We start from the raw sequence: 16,127 nt of genomic DNA on the forward strand, positions 1-16,127 counted from the left end.
CTTTGTAAACCGGAGACAAAGGAGAAAACCCAGTGGGAAAAACCCCTCTCCAAAAAGAGATAGCAAAGAATGTTCCAGAAGATAGGAATAAAGAGATCATAAGAGAATCATTGAAGCACGAAGAACTGCAAAACTCTGTCAAAAATGCTGATCTGTAGAACCTCCATGGAAATAGAAGGCACAAACCGAGAGTGTCTATATGGTAGGTGATCCATCTCACTGAAATGCATAGGTAGCTAGCCACTCAAATCGCCTAGTACATAGGATCAAATACTGAATACATAGCTCACTCCAACGAACCATCAAACCAAGGAAGCATTAGAACAATAGAAACCCCCCCTTAATGCAAACGGGTGAGGTGATAGGCAACTGAAAAGATGACCCAAATCCTCTGTAGAAAGAACCAAGAACAATGAGAGAGTGTAAGAGGTACAAACACCTATAAAGGCAAGTGTCACAGACACTGCATGGGACTAATGTCATGGAAGGGAGACTCACTTGACAAAGGGAGAATGCCTAAAACAACAAACAATTATCCCCCCCATGGCACTTTCTAAAATAGTGTGAGTACAATTGTCTCAAAACAATGTTCATGAACCCAAAATGCAAGAGTGGCACTTTATCTCAGTGCGTTTGCAAAAAGATGCTTACAATGAATATCAACAATGATCATAAAAAATATAAGGCTGAAACAACAAAAGGTAGAGCCCAAAACGAAGTATCTGAAGCAACAAAATCGATCCCTGGACCTGAAACAAACAAGATATCCACCATAATGCTAAAACACAAAAGACTGAATAGGATGTGCCTAGAATAGAATCTGGAAAAACAACCAACATCACTAGAAAGAGCACAAAAAGAGCTTTCCAGCAATATAAAGAAGTCCAAAATCGGAGGTCGGATGCTCAAGATACGCCTCCCGGAGTGCAAAACAGAACATCCAGCTTTGACTACCAAAATAGGCAACCAAACTGCATCAAAACCCAAAATGCACCTATACCATCATCTCTGTCTCACAACTAGCTTTCTGACGCATTTTTCGGATTGAAAAAATACGTCTGTATGCTTAGGTTATGGAAGAAAAACCAACAGGGCCTCTGAAAATGCATGAATTTTTTTTTTAATAATAAAAAATAATAATAAAAATAAAAAACTTTAAAAATTTGCGCCACCCAAGGAGAGGAGGAGGGCAGCCGAGCCGCTGGCGGCAGTGGTGGGTGGGAGGCGCCACTGCGGCGGAGCCGCTAGCGGATCGCTGCGATTAGTAACCGCCTGCGGATTAAAAAGCCGCTGTATTTTTTTTGCAATTTTTTTATTTTTTCCACCTCGAACTGCATGCCAAGGGCTGTACGGGCCTGTTGGACAAAAAAAATTTGCCTCCTAGATCAATGTTGTCCAAATCAGACAAATTTTATATCAAAATGGGGGTTTTGACGCCTTTTGAATCCAATCTGTGATGTCTGTTTGGCCTCAAAGTGCTTTAAAAATTGGTGACATCTCTATTTTCTCAAAAAGAACCCGAAAAAAAACCAGATCTGATCCGCCAAACCCTTGTTCTCTCTTTTTCTTGAAACACCGAACAAGCTATAACAGATCTGGCTCTAATACCATGTAGGATTTGAGCAAAAGCACACAACAAATCCACGAAGCCCAAGAAAACCTGCATGCAGAAAATCTGTCACGGAGAAGAAAAAGACAAGAAGAGGCAAGGGTTTGATCTAAAAAACTCAGACAAAGATAATATTATTCAACGGATCTTCATAATTAAAAAATACAAAGAGATCAATCCTTATAAAGGAGATCGAAACCCAAAAAGGGTAACCTAAAGCCTAAAAAAGCTAGGTTGCACAATATAATTAATAAAATATTAATTATATGCACCTATAAGATAGCTTAAGAAAACTAGAGTAATAGGCAACTTAATTAATTAAATCAAAGTGATTTAATTAATAAGTGTGAACAAATAATTACTCTAACAGGTCATACATCAAAAAAATGTTGGGGCAATGGAAAAGCTAAATTCAATGGAAAATGCTACAATTGTAATCAACATGGTCATAGAGCTAATGAATGCAAAGAGAAACCTAAATTTGAGGGTAAATGTTACAAATGCAAGAAGCATGGGTAGAAATCCTCTGAATGAAAAACTAAGATATTGAATCTAGCAAAATAAATTGTAAAAGTCATATTTGGTTGGGAATACAACACTTGGTGTAGTTATCATTACTATGGAGAATTTGGATACATTGGAATAAATTGTATAAAACATCATATGAGAACAAGAGACACCACTAGAAGATGTTTCATTTGTACAGAGCTTGGTCATCTTGCCAAGAACTATATGAACATTGGAAGAATTGAAGATGAAAAGAAAGCTAAGGCTGGCAACATTAGAAAGCATATGAGACAACAATGGATTTCAAAATCTTCTGAGAATGCAAGTCCGAGCATTGAAGCAAATGTCACTCAAGAATTGGGTGACTCAAGCACCTCTACTTGATCTCCCACAAGGAGAACTGGAACTAGGATTCTGAAGTAGACATCTTACATCAATTCTAGTTAGCTAGAAGGAAATATCCATATTAGCATTCAAGATGCAAAGGGATCATGAGAGTCGAAAGAAATTCTAAACCTTATCGAGTGAGGTCGAGCTATATAACCTATCAAGCAAGGTCAGGAGCAACTAAGTTTCATGTGGACACCGAGTCATGAATATTCCTACCAAGCATTTAATTCAAGCTCAGTGGAAGAAAATATATCATCTACCAAATGAATGTACCATGCATTTATGAAAATTGAAAGGAAAAATTTGATAAAAGGGTGAAATTGAATTCTTTTGTCACCATGAACTTTCAAGAGCTATTTGTGAAGAGCGATTTCTGTGCATCCGAGTGATCTATGCAAATTATTATTAATTTTTTTTGTGTTTTCTCAAACCCTACCAAGTAATGGCATCCTTCAATAAGAAGACAAAGAAAGGGTCCAAAATGCTAGTTCAAGGTGTCGAATGGGAGGCACCAAATTTCAAGCTTAGTCCAGCTGTTGTAGAAACCCTAGATCTAACTAGAGCTCAATCTCAAATCCCAACTAAGGTACTGTTGATTAATGATATTCACTCTCATTTTTTATTTTCTATCCAAGATCTAGGAACCCTACAAATGGATGAAATGTTGGAGAAGTTGTGTGTGAATGGTGTACTGAAACTGGAACATCAACACTTGGAAGCGAAGGGTTTAACCCACATTCCTCACATGCCCCAAGATTCTCAGATTAAGTGGATAAGATTTATCCTCAGCCGAGTACACAATGGGTAGTTATGGTTGAAATAACCTATTTTGATAACAATGAAAATGATTCATCAAATCACAGGGCTTCCAATACTAACCAAGGCTAAAACAACCAATACCCTAAGTCAGGTGGAACTGGAGAAGAAAACCCTTGCCGAATGGGACTAAAGAGGTATGAAGATCAGTTGTTTTACTGATATTGAGCTAAATTTTAGAATACACGTAATTTTACAAAAGATATACAACTCTAGTAGACTCAACAATGTATCATATGAAGCCTTGGATCTTGCTTTCAAAGTGGTCAAGAATAATGTCCTTTGACCTTGCCGAGTTGATGTTAAACTAGTTCAATAAGAATATGGAGAGAATAAGAACTTCAAAGAACAACCCTTGTAAGTTTAGTTCACTCTTAACTTGTTTATTTTTATTTGTGAAAAAGTTTTTCCCATCAAAAGGTACAGTTGTATGGATAAAAGATGTACCTATTCTTTATCAAATCAATGAGTATATAGTATAAATGTGAGAAAACTATATCAGTATCATGGACAACTATTTTGATGCTTTTAAGAACAAGATGAATAACAGATTCAGGATACCTAAGAAACTTGTTGAAGACTACAAAGATGATATTTATTTTGTGGTGGATTGTGATAAAGTGTATATTCAAGCAGTCAGACCAAGAATTGTATGGGTCAAGCCTCTAGGTTATGAAGTTAATATAGATAGAACCAAGGACATCATTGAAGTATTGATAAATGAACCTGTTGATCCTAAGGCTACTTATTTTGGCACTTATGATGAAGCTAAAGCAAGAATTGAATTAGAGATAAAACTCTTTCATGCTATCAACAAAGGGAAGAAAAGAATAGCAAAATTGAAACAAACTAGCTCTATACTCCTATTGACAGAATGTAAAGGAGATGACATAGAAGAAGAAGATGCAAAAAATTAAGTGGAAGATGAAGAAATATCAGAAGAAGAAGAGCTAGTAAAGAAGAAAGGTAAGGGTATTATAACCAAACCTGCCAAACCATCTATTGCAGTATTTACAAGAAGGGCAGCTAGGAAGAAATAGAAATTAGGTGAAGAAGGAGGAGATGTGATTTTCAAATGATCTCCACCCACATTCCAAGAAAAAATGAAGGAAATTGATTGTGGAGCTGACATGGAAAATTTCAAATCATTAAGGTATGAGATAAGAACTATAGAGGAGAAGAAGCAAGTTGAAGACATAGCCATGTCTAAGATGGAAATATTCTCTTAACCACCTTGCTCAATAGATTCCCAGTGAATTGATGGAGAAAATCAAGCCAAGATGGGAACTTGCCAAGAAAATTGCTAAGGACATATATGAGTAGACCATGAGGCAACTCATGCTGAGATTGAGTGAATAAGCAGTAAAAGAGTCCATCAAGAAAAATGAAGAGAAACTTACTTTGAAGTTTAACGCTTGCTTGATATTAATCAGTGACATTGAACATGTAATGAAGAATGCTACTAACACATGAAAGAATATCTATAATCTTCATACGAAAAGTGATTTTTTTGTTAATGTCAGTGATAAGGACGATGCTGGTGAAGATGACAAGGAAGAAGAGGAAAAAGATGATGAAGAAGAAACTAATGATGATAATAAAGATGATGAGGAACAAGAACAGGAAGCTACTAGGAGAATCTCCCTGAGATTCAAAGCATTGAGGAAACTAACCTCGAGAAGATTGTAGCAACAATTATAGCCTCACATCCTCACTCTGAGAAAATATTCAAAGCCATCTAGCTTAGAGAAAGCTATTGCTAAGTTGGTTGTGTCAAGTACTAAAAATCCATGCACTCACCCAATCTTTGCACTTGTTTAGCATAGTAATTCATTGACAGAAGTGACCAACACTTCATCTACCAAGCAGTCAATGTTTCCTCCTTCATCAGTTACGATTACTTAGCAAAAAAGTATTCCTTCAATTAGTGCCATATCTACTTTTACTACTAGTCCTACTATTTCTACCATTGTTTCTATTCCAAGCATGCAAATAATAAGTACTGTGATGGTTGAGACCAAGCCTCAACTGAGTACAAAAGTTTCAAGCAAAGGCAAAGAAAAGGAAGAAGACATTGATCTTGATAAGGATATAGTTGTCCCAAATTTGGATATCTCCAATTTAAATCCTAATCAAATGCATATAATAGGAGAACTTCTTCAAAAGGAAGCTAAGCAATAGAGGCTTAGAGAAGAAAGAAAGAAAGAATTTGAAGTGCTTGAAGATGTAAAGAACATTCTTGTAGAGGCACTCAGCACTAAGGTTGACATTGCTCAACCTATTTTGGCTCAGCTAGCAAAGTGGTCTAGAAATTCATTGAAGATTTGAATGGACAAGAGAATTTTTTGCAGAGAGTAGGGAAAAATTTGAAAATAAAGTATTGGAGCTTATAGCACAAAATATTTCCATATACCAAGTAGACTTGTCTACTTTTCTAAGCTTACTGGTAACCTTTGCCAACAATGTAACTTCTCAATTCGGTAAAATCTATGAAACATCCATTTTCACTCTTCAAATTAAAGTTAAACTCTCCAAGATTGATGAATATTTGAAGCTAAGTGCACATTAGTTGTCACTTAACCCAAGCTACAATTCTGCTCACTATACGAAGATCAAATTTCTAGCTGATATGCAGGTAGAATTGCTAAGGTAAGAAGCCAGGATAAGAGCTACACTTGTAGATATACAAGGCATGATTCTCCCAAACATGGATGCACTGCAGAAACATATTGCACATGCTAAAGTGCTCATCCATGATAACAACTTCTCTATTGCTGATCACATGATAGAATTATCAATAGAAGTTCAAATTGCATTACATGCAAGTTAGATGTTGCAAGAAAATTGGGACAAGACATTGGCACTAATTCTAAAGGTACAATTTGATTTCTTGTCACATTTTGGTATTACCATGTAAAATACAGCTTTGGCATTTATGTTAAAAAGGGGGAGAAGATGTATATAACATAAAGATAAGAATATGTAATATATAATGATACAATAAAAGGAAGAAGATGATAAGTTATATATAATGTATATTGTATATATATGTATGGGGGAGCATTATTTAGATAATCATCTCTTATAAAAGCAATTTTGAAAAATCTCAAAAACAGAGTATGTTACCAAATTGTAGACACAAGATGAAGACTAAAGATTGTTTTTGAACCTTTTGAGAATTCAATTTTGATTGATAAGTATTTTTTTCACTAATGCCAAAGGGGGATATTGTTGACATTTTAGTCAAGTTTGTTTATTAGTGACACACACTTATTCAAATAGCCAACAATTACCGAGCTTATCATACAGTTAATAGTGTTAACCAAGTAGCCTAGGCTCTACCAAGTTCTACAGTTGCTACTGAGTTTCAAGAACAATATTCAATTTGTGCCAAGCAGATACTACCAAGTTGGTAATTATCAATGTAAATTGAGCTTCATAAGGTTTATCAAGTTTCTCAGTGCAAGCTGAGTTCTACAATGGTTACTGAGTTCATTGTTTCAATGATGTGAATCCAGTGTTGACTGAGCTGTGCAATGTTAACTGAGTGATTCAGTTTATACCAAGCTTACAATGATAGTGTTGACTAAGCTATGTAGTGTTAACTAAGTGATTCAATTTATACCAAGCTCATACTAATAGTGTTGACCAAGTTACACAGTGTTAACCAAGTGATTCAATTTATATGTTGAGTTTTGTAATGTTCATCGAGTCACTAGTGTAGACCAAGTTTAGACCACTTGGAAGTGATCAGTATAAGCCAAGATTCTATGTCTATCGAGTGCATGACGATGTCAAGCATTGACAATAGTTTCCAAGCATCAAAACCTCACCGAGTTTGTCTTCAGAACATAAGTACCTGTAGTTGGGTTGACTTTGTGTATTTTGGTGAAATTTTTATTATAGACAACTTTGATGAATTGTAAATTAGATTGGTATATATGTAATGTATTGTATCACATCCAAAATATTTGTATAACAAGAAGAAAGAAGCAGAAGTACAAAGTACAAGGCTACAAGTAGTATAAGGAACAACAAAGATCTATCTATCACATCAAGATGATCATTACACTAAAAGGGTATCTCATTCAACAAATCATAGTTGCAGATAAGAGTTTAGTCATTGGTTCATCCTAATAGGTGGAACAATTAAATCCTTTCACAAGGTAGACTTAACAATATTTTGTAAATCTCTTCACTGAGTGCACACTTCATTGTATGTTTGTGAATCCTTTTAAAAGGTGGACCTAGTAGTCATTATTGCTCCTAATAGGGTAGATCATCATAAGTGAGCATTGTAAGCTTTAACAGGTCAACTTTATACTACAGTACTAAAGCTTGTGGGTATCATCCCCACCTTAGTTTTACTTTCTATTTGGAAGGTTTCTGGGTCACCATATTGTGTGTCATGAATGTTTTAATGCTTTCAATTTTTCATACATACAATTAGATCATAATACACATGAAGGATTAATTGGTTAATAAGGATTATGTTTTATTGGTTACTAATTCACCCTTCCCCTCTCAGTAACTTAGCCTATCATATATTTCCAACAATTAGAACCTCGAAGAAATATTTAGTTTTGTTAGTTTTCATATTGTTGCCAAGCACGAAATATTTCATAGTTATTGCCAAGTGTGAATAAAATTTCAGTTGATGCTGAGTTGTGAAGGTATGGTAGGACTGGCTGAGCATGCTATGTGAATTGAGTGAAGTAGAAGTCATGTGTAAGCCGAGTGAGTTGGAAACCCTATATTGATTGAGCTTATAGTTGTGTAGGCATTAAGCATTTATTGCAAAATTTTAAAGGTTATATAGTCATTTCTCAACTCATTTGCATTCATTCAAGATCAAAGAGATCATGAAGGAAAATCGCAATAGGAGATTCTTGCATTTGAGAACTAAATTCAACTATAACTCGACATATCCATCAGATTGGAAAGGTATTTTACTAGTGCTGAGTTTCGTTATTTGAGTTTTCATAAATCCTAAGTATCAAATATGGTAGCAATCTCTTCTGCAAGTGTTAGGAAAGAGGGAAAGGAAGTGTAAAATGTGAAATTAATTAGTAATGAGGTTAGACAACCACCTTTGTGGGAAATACTTGAAATTGCATACAAAAGAGACCCGTCTGGTGCACTATCAATGATACCACTAAAAGTCTTAATGATTCAGGATGTCAGGTGTTGTTACACATGAAAAATTGGAAGTATAGGTGACATGGAGTTTAGGGAATTGTACAGTCAACTTTGTGATGATGGAGTTTTAAGGGAAGAGAATAAAATCATAGAAAGGAAAGGGTTGACCCATGCCCTAGATTTCCCTAATGTATTCAAGACTAAATAGATGAAGATTGTGCTTAATAAAATAAATGACAATATCACATGGCTAGAAATGGACCCATTAAGATCACTAAAAGGATCATTACCTGAGTGTTTAGGTGTCCTACCCTAGATCGACCCAAGAGAATGCGAAATGATTCAAAAGAGATAATTGAGAGGAACACATGTGTAGTATGGATAATAGGGGAATGTCTATGAATTCTATCTCAGACCCCCTAATTGCTTTTTCTATGAGAGTAATAGCTCACAAATTATTTTAGTCTAGAAAATTGAATAGTGTGTCTTGTATGGCTATAGATTTGGGATACAAAATAGTAAAGAGAGACCACACCTATGACCTTGCTGAGTTGAAACTTTAGTAACTATTGGAAAACTTGCAGCCATAAGGAAAGCCAGGAGTGTATCTTGCAAATTTGGATCTTTATTAGTTTAAGTATTCTTTTATGTGTAGAATAGATTTCCCTCATTTGGTAAAGTTTCTTAGAAGATCAACAGGGCTATTGCAGTTCAAATTGGAGAATTCATAGAGTAACTTGGGGATAACTTTGAGTCAATAATGACAAGTTATTTTGAGGATTTTAAGAAGTCTATGAAGTATAGACTAAGGATTCTAGTGTCACTAGTTGAGAAACATTATGATGGTGTTTTCTTTCTAGTCGATACTAATTACATACACGTGCAGGCAATCCTACCCAAGGCTAGATGGCTTAAGCCCTTGCCATATGAGATGAATATTAATGAGATATCTATAGCTATTACAAATATACTAGTAGATGAAATAGATAAAAGTGCCACATCATTTGGAAACTAATAGGTAGCCAAGTCTAGGATCACAATGGACTTGAAAAAGGTTATTGTTCTTAGGAAGAAGAACAAAATAGTCAAGAAGCTGAAAGAAAGATTTGGGCAAGGGGGAGATGAAGAAGAAGATGAAGATGAAGAAGAGGAAGAATAAGTCCAAGCCCCTTTGGAAATTACTCAAGTTCAAGGAGAAGATGAGGGAGCTCATGAAGAATGTTCTAAGGGAGAAGAAGCTAAGGAAGCACCTAAGCCTACTGAAAAGAAAAGAAAGGCTAAGGTGCTTGAAGTGGAGAAACCAAAGAAGAAGATTGTGAAACTATCACAATAGAAGCCAGTCACTCCTATTACCAGGCCTAGCACAAGGGTAGCCACTAATAAAGTCAGGGTTACTAAGAAAATTAAAGGTAAGAGGACTATTGCTTTAGTAGAGTCGAGCCAACCAGTCAAGAAGACATATGAAAGGAGAAAATATGTAGCTCCAACTAAGTCAAATGAGGAGAAGACATAATTTGATTTCATGAGTCAATTCAAGGTAGTAATACAAAATCCCTCCTATGATTTAGATAATTTGTGTGACAATATAAAATCAAATGCAAATTTGTTTGGTTTTGCACAAATAGATTTTGATAAGATAGGCAAAGTTGAACAAAATAATATAGAGGAAGCCATATATGTGATGATGGCTACATTCAAATCAACTCCTATTGAGATTGCTAGCTCATTAACTAAGAATCTTTATGACCAAGTTGAGCAAAAATGGCAATACAACCTACAAACAGAAAGACAAATAAGGGAATCAACTCTAGCCCAAGTAATGCTAGAATTGGACAAAAGACAGATTACCAAGGCTATGGAAAAACACAAAACAAAAGTTTCCTCCAAATATAGAGCTTTCCATATACTGAATAAGTAGATTAAGGATGTGGTAACCAAAAGCACAACTATTTGGAGATCTATTTATAAGTTACCCACTCCTGTAATAATAGAGAAAGGTGAGAAAGCATTGCAAGACCCTAAGAAAGGTGAGAAATAGACAACATAACCGACACAAGAGGTATTAGTCAAAGATGGTAGTGTGGAAGGAATTGAGGAAGTAGTGGTAGCAGAAGAGGTTACAACTGAAGAAGAGAAACAAGATGATCAAAGTGTACCTAAGGTATAAGTGTTGAGTAACAATCCTCCACATGTATACCAAGTGAGTTAGTTGGACTCAATACAAATCAAGGATGTCACTGACAATTCTAATTAGAACATCAATCCTTTGACTAATGATGATTTAAAGAGGATATTGAAGAGTTACACCATGGTAACATGGTTATGTACAAATCCTATATTGGTGAGAGCTGATGAAATTGAAAAGACTGATATGGTAGCAGAAGGGGAGAAACAAATAGACACATCTAGTGTGCCCCCAGAGGTAAAAATTGTAGAAAAATAGAGTGCAAGCACTTAACAACAAGTTGTTATTGTAACACCAGTTGCATTACCTCTAGTGCCATTCATTTCTCACAAGTAAGCCTTACAATTGAGAAAGATGGAACTCAAATTAGATTAGGTCGAGAAGCAAGTATTGCACCAACACCAGTGACACAAGGTGAAGAGAAGAAAGAGGATAGTTAGATGGACAAGACTAAATAATTGAAGGTGACTAGTGCTCTAGAGGAACAAATTTCTATCCAGACTCTAGTTACCTTATCAGTTTCTATGATTCCTACCAGTAGTCAAGTTCTTTAGAGGCTGAGCACTCAAGCCACACCATTGTAGATATCTAGGCCAAGTACAGATACATCAACAAGCTCAAAAGAGATATCTTATGGAGATGTGCATATTGATGAGATAATTGAACTACCCAAGTTTGATCTATCCACAATCACCATTGAGCATTCTACAGGAAGTTCTTCATAGGAAGAAACACCAAGAGTTGTTGAGAAGGGAGCATAAGCATAAGCAAGTGCTTCATGACATCAAATATATATTACTTAATGCTTTCAATCTCCCAACCCCTAATGAAGAGAAACTTATTCTTGAGAAATTGGTAAATATTGTTGACAAGATAAATGATGATGACTTGGACTCAAATACTAAACTATTAGAGTGGTCAGAAAAAAACTTTTAGACAAAAGTAATTGAACAGATATCTAGTGTCATTGCACTATGACAGGTTGAGCTAGTAACCAAGATGGAGGATGTGAAAAAGGTGTTGGAGAATATCTTTTCTCTATACACAAAGATTTGTGATGTGAATTTATTCACATAAGAAGTATAGAGGGCTATTGACCGGTTGCAAGGAGATCTACAATCCATAGGTACAAAATTGAAACTATCTCTTGGTTAAAGTCAAACTCATTTTTAGAGATTACTTTCTACTCAAGGTTAGCTAGAAGCATTACATTCAAAAGATGCAAACATAAGGGCTACCTTGATCAACATCCAATCCATGTTGACCCCACACATGAAAGTATTACATAAGGAACTAGCCTTTGCTAAATCATTGATAAAGAAAGATTCTCATCTTTCCACTCATGATGGCCTAGTTAACCTTGCTACCGAGCTAGACATCTGGTATCAATCTCTAGAGGTAGCGTGTAACAATTGGGATGTAACAGTAAAGATCATCATAGATGTCCATGAAACATTTACACAATCAGTGTACCACCCAAATGACAAAAGTGTCAAAAAAGAGGGATTATAAAGTTTTTTGCAAGCAAGGGGAGTACAGTTTTGAGACAAAAATAGGGGACAACAGTACAACATATTTACTCATTAGGAGTTATAAAAAAGTAAGATATGACAAGGAACACTAAACTTATGGGGACTTATGGAATTTTGGAGAGGTATGAATTTTCAAGTCATCAGTTTTGCAAAATTTTGAAGTTTTGAAATTTTGTATCAGAATCGAGTAATACATAAATATTGTCTGAGTTATACTCATAGTTAAGATGTATATGCATGAAATGTGTTTTGACAAATGAGTGACAACACACTTAGTGATATTCATAGTGTACACTGAGTGATCAGATCAAGCCAAGTAATTAGTGTGAGCCGAGTGATCAAAGTATGCCAAGCATTAGTTGCTAGACAATACATGCCGAGTAATATACATAGTTAGTGTTGAGCACTAGTATGTGTCGAGTAGATAGTTAGTGTTGAGTCACTCATGAGTAAAGTAAATAGAGTATGTTGAGTCATTCGGAAGATGAGTTACAACATTAAGAATGTAGTGGATGCCGAGCATTAGAGATATCAAGTGCCAAGTGAATAATTTTGGACATAGTTGTTTGCACTAGCACAAATTCCTATGTAAACCAATTTTGGGTTGACTTAAGGATTTTTTTACGTGTCTAGAAGATTTATACAGGCATATATTATGAATCCCTATGTTGTACATGAAACCAATCAAATTGAGGGATGTTCTAAGTGGCAAAATTGATGAATCATAATCATTGATTCCTACCTAACCCTAGCTCACCCAAGTCTTCTTAAGGATGGATAATCCTAAAGAGTTTGTATGCATGGATGAGAAGAGAAGGGTTAATGCTAAGTACAAAGAGAACATTCATGGTGACTAAGGAGGTTGTGAGAGATATTAATTGCAGAATCAGTTAGAGAGAATAGAGAAGAGTAGTTAAATGACATAAGAGATACATCTAATCAGGAGGATCAAGTACACATTAGGAAAGAGGAGATCTAATATCTAGCAGAGAAGTGCTAACTAAAGGATCAAGGATAAAACATTCTAACATGTGATTTAGTGAAAATTTCTTAATTGAGTAGTCCTAGTTGGCTTTTGTAAATCAATTAATAGGGTGCACACTTTTAGTAGGGTGTTGAAATCATTTAATAGGGCAAGACCTAATAGTCTTTGTAACCCTTTAACAGGAAGACCTTGCACAAGGTAGATCATAGTTTATGATCAAAGAATTGTAATCTTCATTGGATACACTTTATAATTACAATAGTGAAGATTTGTGGGTGTCATCCCCACTCTAGTTTTACCTCCTCATTAGAGGGTTTCTCGGTAATAAATTTATTGTGTTATGTATTATTTGTTTCATGTTATGGATGAACATGTAGCTAGCTTTTTAAATTTACATGTAAATTATGAGACGAATGTGTGGTGAATGTTTTTATGGTTAAAGTTTTGAAGTGCTGATTCACCCTCCCCCCCTCTCAGAGTTTACTTTCCCATTGATAATTCCAACAAGAAGTTATAGAAGAAGGAAAACATGCACACAACTTATAAAAAAAAAGTGCTTGAAGAAGATGCAAAAAAGTGAGAATTGTAGATCATACAATGCCACATCCAACACTTCCTACTTACAAAGATGATCCTTGTATGCGTGAATATGTGGTCTATGCTAACACACACACTTCAACATGGTCTTTATTTGCGAATTCATCTTAGAATGAACATTGGATTGTTCATCCGAAAATCAGCCGGCAAGGCGACCTGTTGCCTTCTATCTAAAGGGAATTGCTTGTTAGATATCCTCAGATTTGAGGTGTTAAGCAACTAGACCCTCTAAGAACGAAGGATTTAAGCAGTGACATTAATCTATATGATTATGCAGATTAATCTAGAATGAGAAATGCATTCTTAATCTAAGAATATGTAAAAGAAAGCTATGCTAAAATGTATGCATATTATGCTAAATGAGATTAAACTAGAAAATGAATATCTTATCAACAGTCAGGATTAAAGGTGAAGGTCAGTCATAAAGGAAGATTCCCAAATTAAAGGGAGTTAACTGATTTAATTTGAGTAAAATAAGGAGTTAACTGATTCAATTTGAGTAGAATAAGGAGTTAACTGATTTAATTTATTTTTGATCAATAGTGAACTGGAAATTTCCTTTTTTGAACTGAAGAGAGATTTTGGTGAGATATTTAATTTAATAAAATGAGATATGCTCTTATAATTACCTTTTCTATTTAATTAAATAATCTTTTAATTAATTAGAGACACTTTTCTTATTTAATTAAATAACTTCATTTAATTAATTAGGAATCACTTCCCATTTAATTAAATAACTTTGTTTAATTAATTAGAAGTAAGTTCTCCATTTAATTAAATAATTTTGTTTCATTAATTAAAATAGGCACATTTATTAAATTAAATAAATTTAATTCCATAGTACATTAGCCTTAAGATATAATTTAATTTAATTAAAGTATAAATACTTAGTAATTAAATTAAATATTAATTAATAGGTTTAATGTGACTAATATGAGTAAATACTATAGGAATTAAATAAGAAATATGATGAATGCAGATTAGGGTCTTCTGCATCTGATAATTAAGTCAAGTAGTGAATAGCAGAATGAGAATTGCCTATTAGAATAGGACTTAGAATTGATTAGAAATAGACCAGAATTGGTATCATGGCAATGAGCCAATTTTGGGGTATTACAATCCTTATCTAAAATATCATTCTTAAGACTATAATCAAAGTATTCATAAGATAAATCAAACATCTTGAATGAAAATTACATACAATGTAACAATTTTTTTTGTATTTTGACATAAGGAAAATGCTAAAGCACTTGCAATATCTAAAGATATATTTCTAAAAGGAAATCTAACACCAATATCAAAAGTGAAAATGTTGTAATTTGGGTTCACCAAAAATGTGTAAGGGGGAATGTGAATCAAGGGAACAAATTCTAAGTTCATCACATAACCACACACACCTTAAAAGGATTGAGTCCAAGTAAAGAAATTTTTTCAAACCAACCCTCAAAGGTATCAAATATTGGTAGGTTAATGTGATCCAAGGGATAAAGGAGCATCAACACAAGCCAAGATCTAATGATTATGAAAGTAGGAAAAAGGATGCCACTTTCCCTTGAGATCTAAATTAGTTACTTCTAGATCTATGCAAGGTACATAATGCAAAGTAAAAACAAGTGCTTAAAGGAAATGTTTAATTGACTCGGAGAGATAAAGGTACTTATCTTGAAAATTAGAACCTTGATTCTATATTTTGTGCTACTTTCATAAATGAATGAAACTAGATCTGGGCCTAAAATTTCAAGGAAGATAAAACACATGAATCTTTTGCCATTGGTTAGGGATGAATTGGACCAATTAGGGACGAAATGGATGATAAGGGGTGAAATATTCCCTTCATAAAAGGTGTGTGAAACTGATTCTAACTTTATAATTTGAATAATTGATGAAAAGGGTACTCCGATTTGTTACTAATTTTCCCTTCTAAGATATGTTAATATCTAAAATTTGGGATGTTGGGTGGCTATGAAGGGGTTTGCCTTAGTAAACCCCCTATTTTGGTATTTTCCACCTCCATAAATAACTAGTTTGTCAAATGTAATGTGTGTGATGCTCATTTATGAGATTTGGATGTGCAATGAAAGGATTCAAATCCTTAGATCTAAAACCCTAGCATAAAATATTGTACTTAAATGTGGATGAAATAGAAATGCATAGATCCAAGGATAACCTAAAAATCATACCAATCCCCTAGCACTAAAGTACTCTAAGCCATAATCATGACCCATATTTGCTACTCCATGATTAAATCTTGAATTCTTGAATGATAGAATGTGAAGAGGAATATGAAGCTCTCACTTCAAATGATATTTCCAAGCCTCCTTGATTCTACCTTTCAAATGTGCTAAGACAAATTGGGATGTCCATAAT

The sequence above is a fragment of the Cupressus sempervirens genome, chromosome 1, assembly GCF_028749045.1.
Source record: "Cupressus sempervirens isolate cs-2001-9-10 chromosome 1, ASM2874904v1, whole genome shotgun sequence".
NCBI lineage: Eukaryota > Viridiplantae > Streptophyta > Pinopsida > Cupressales > Cupressaceae > Cupressus > Cupressus sempervirens.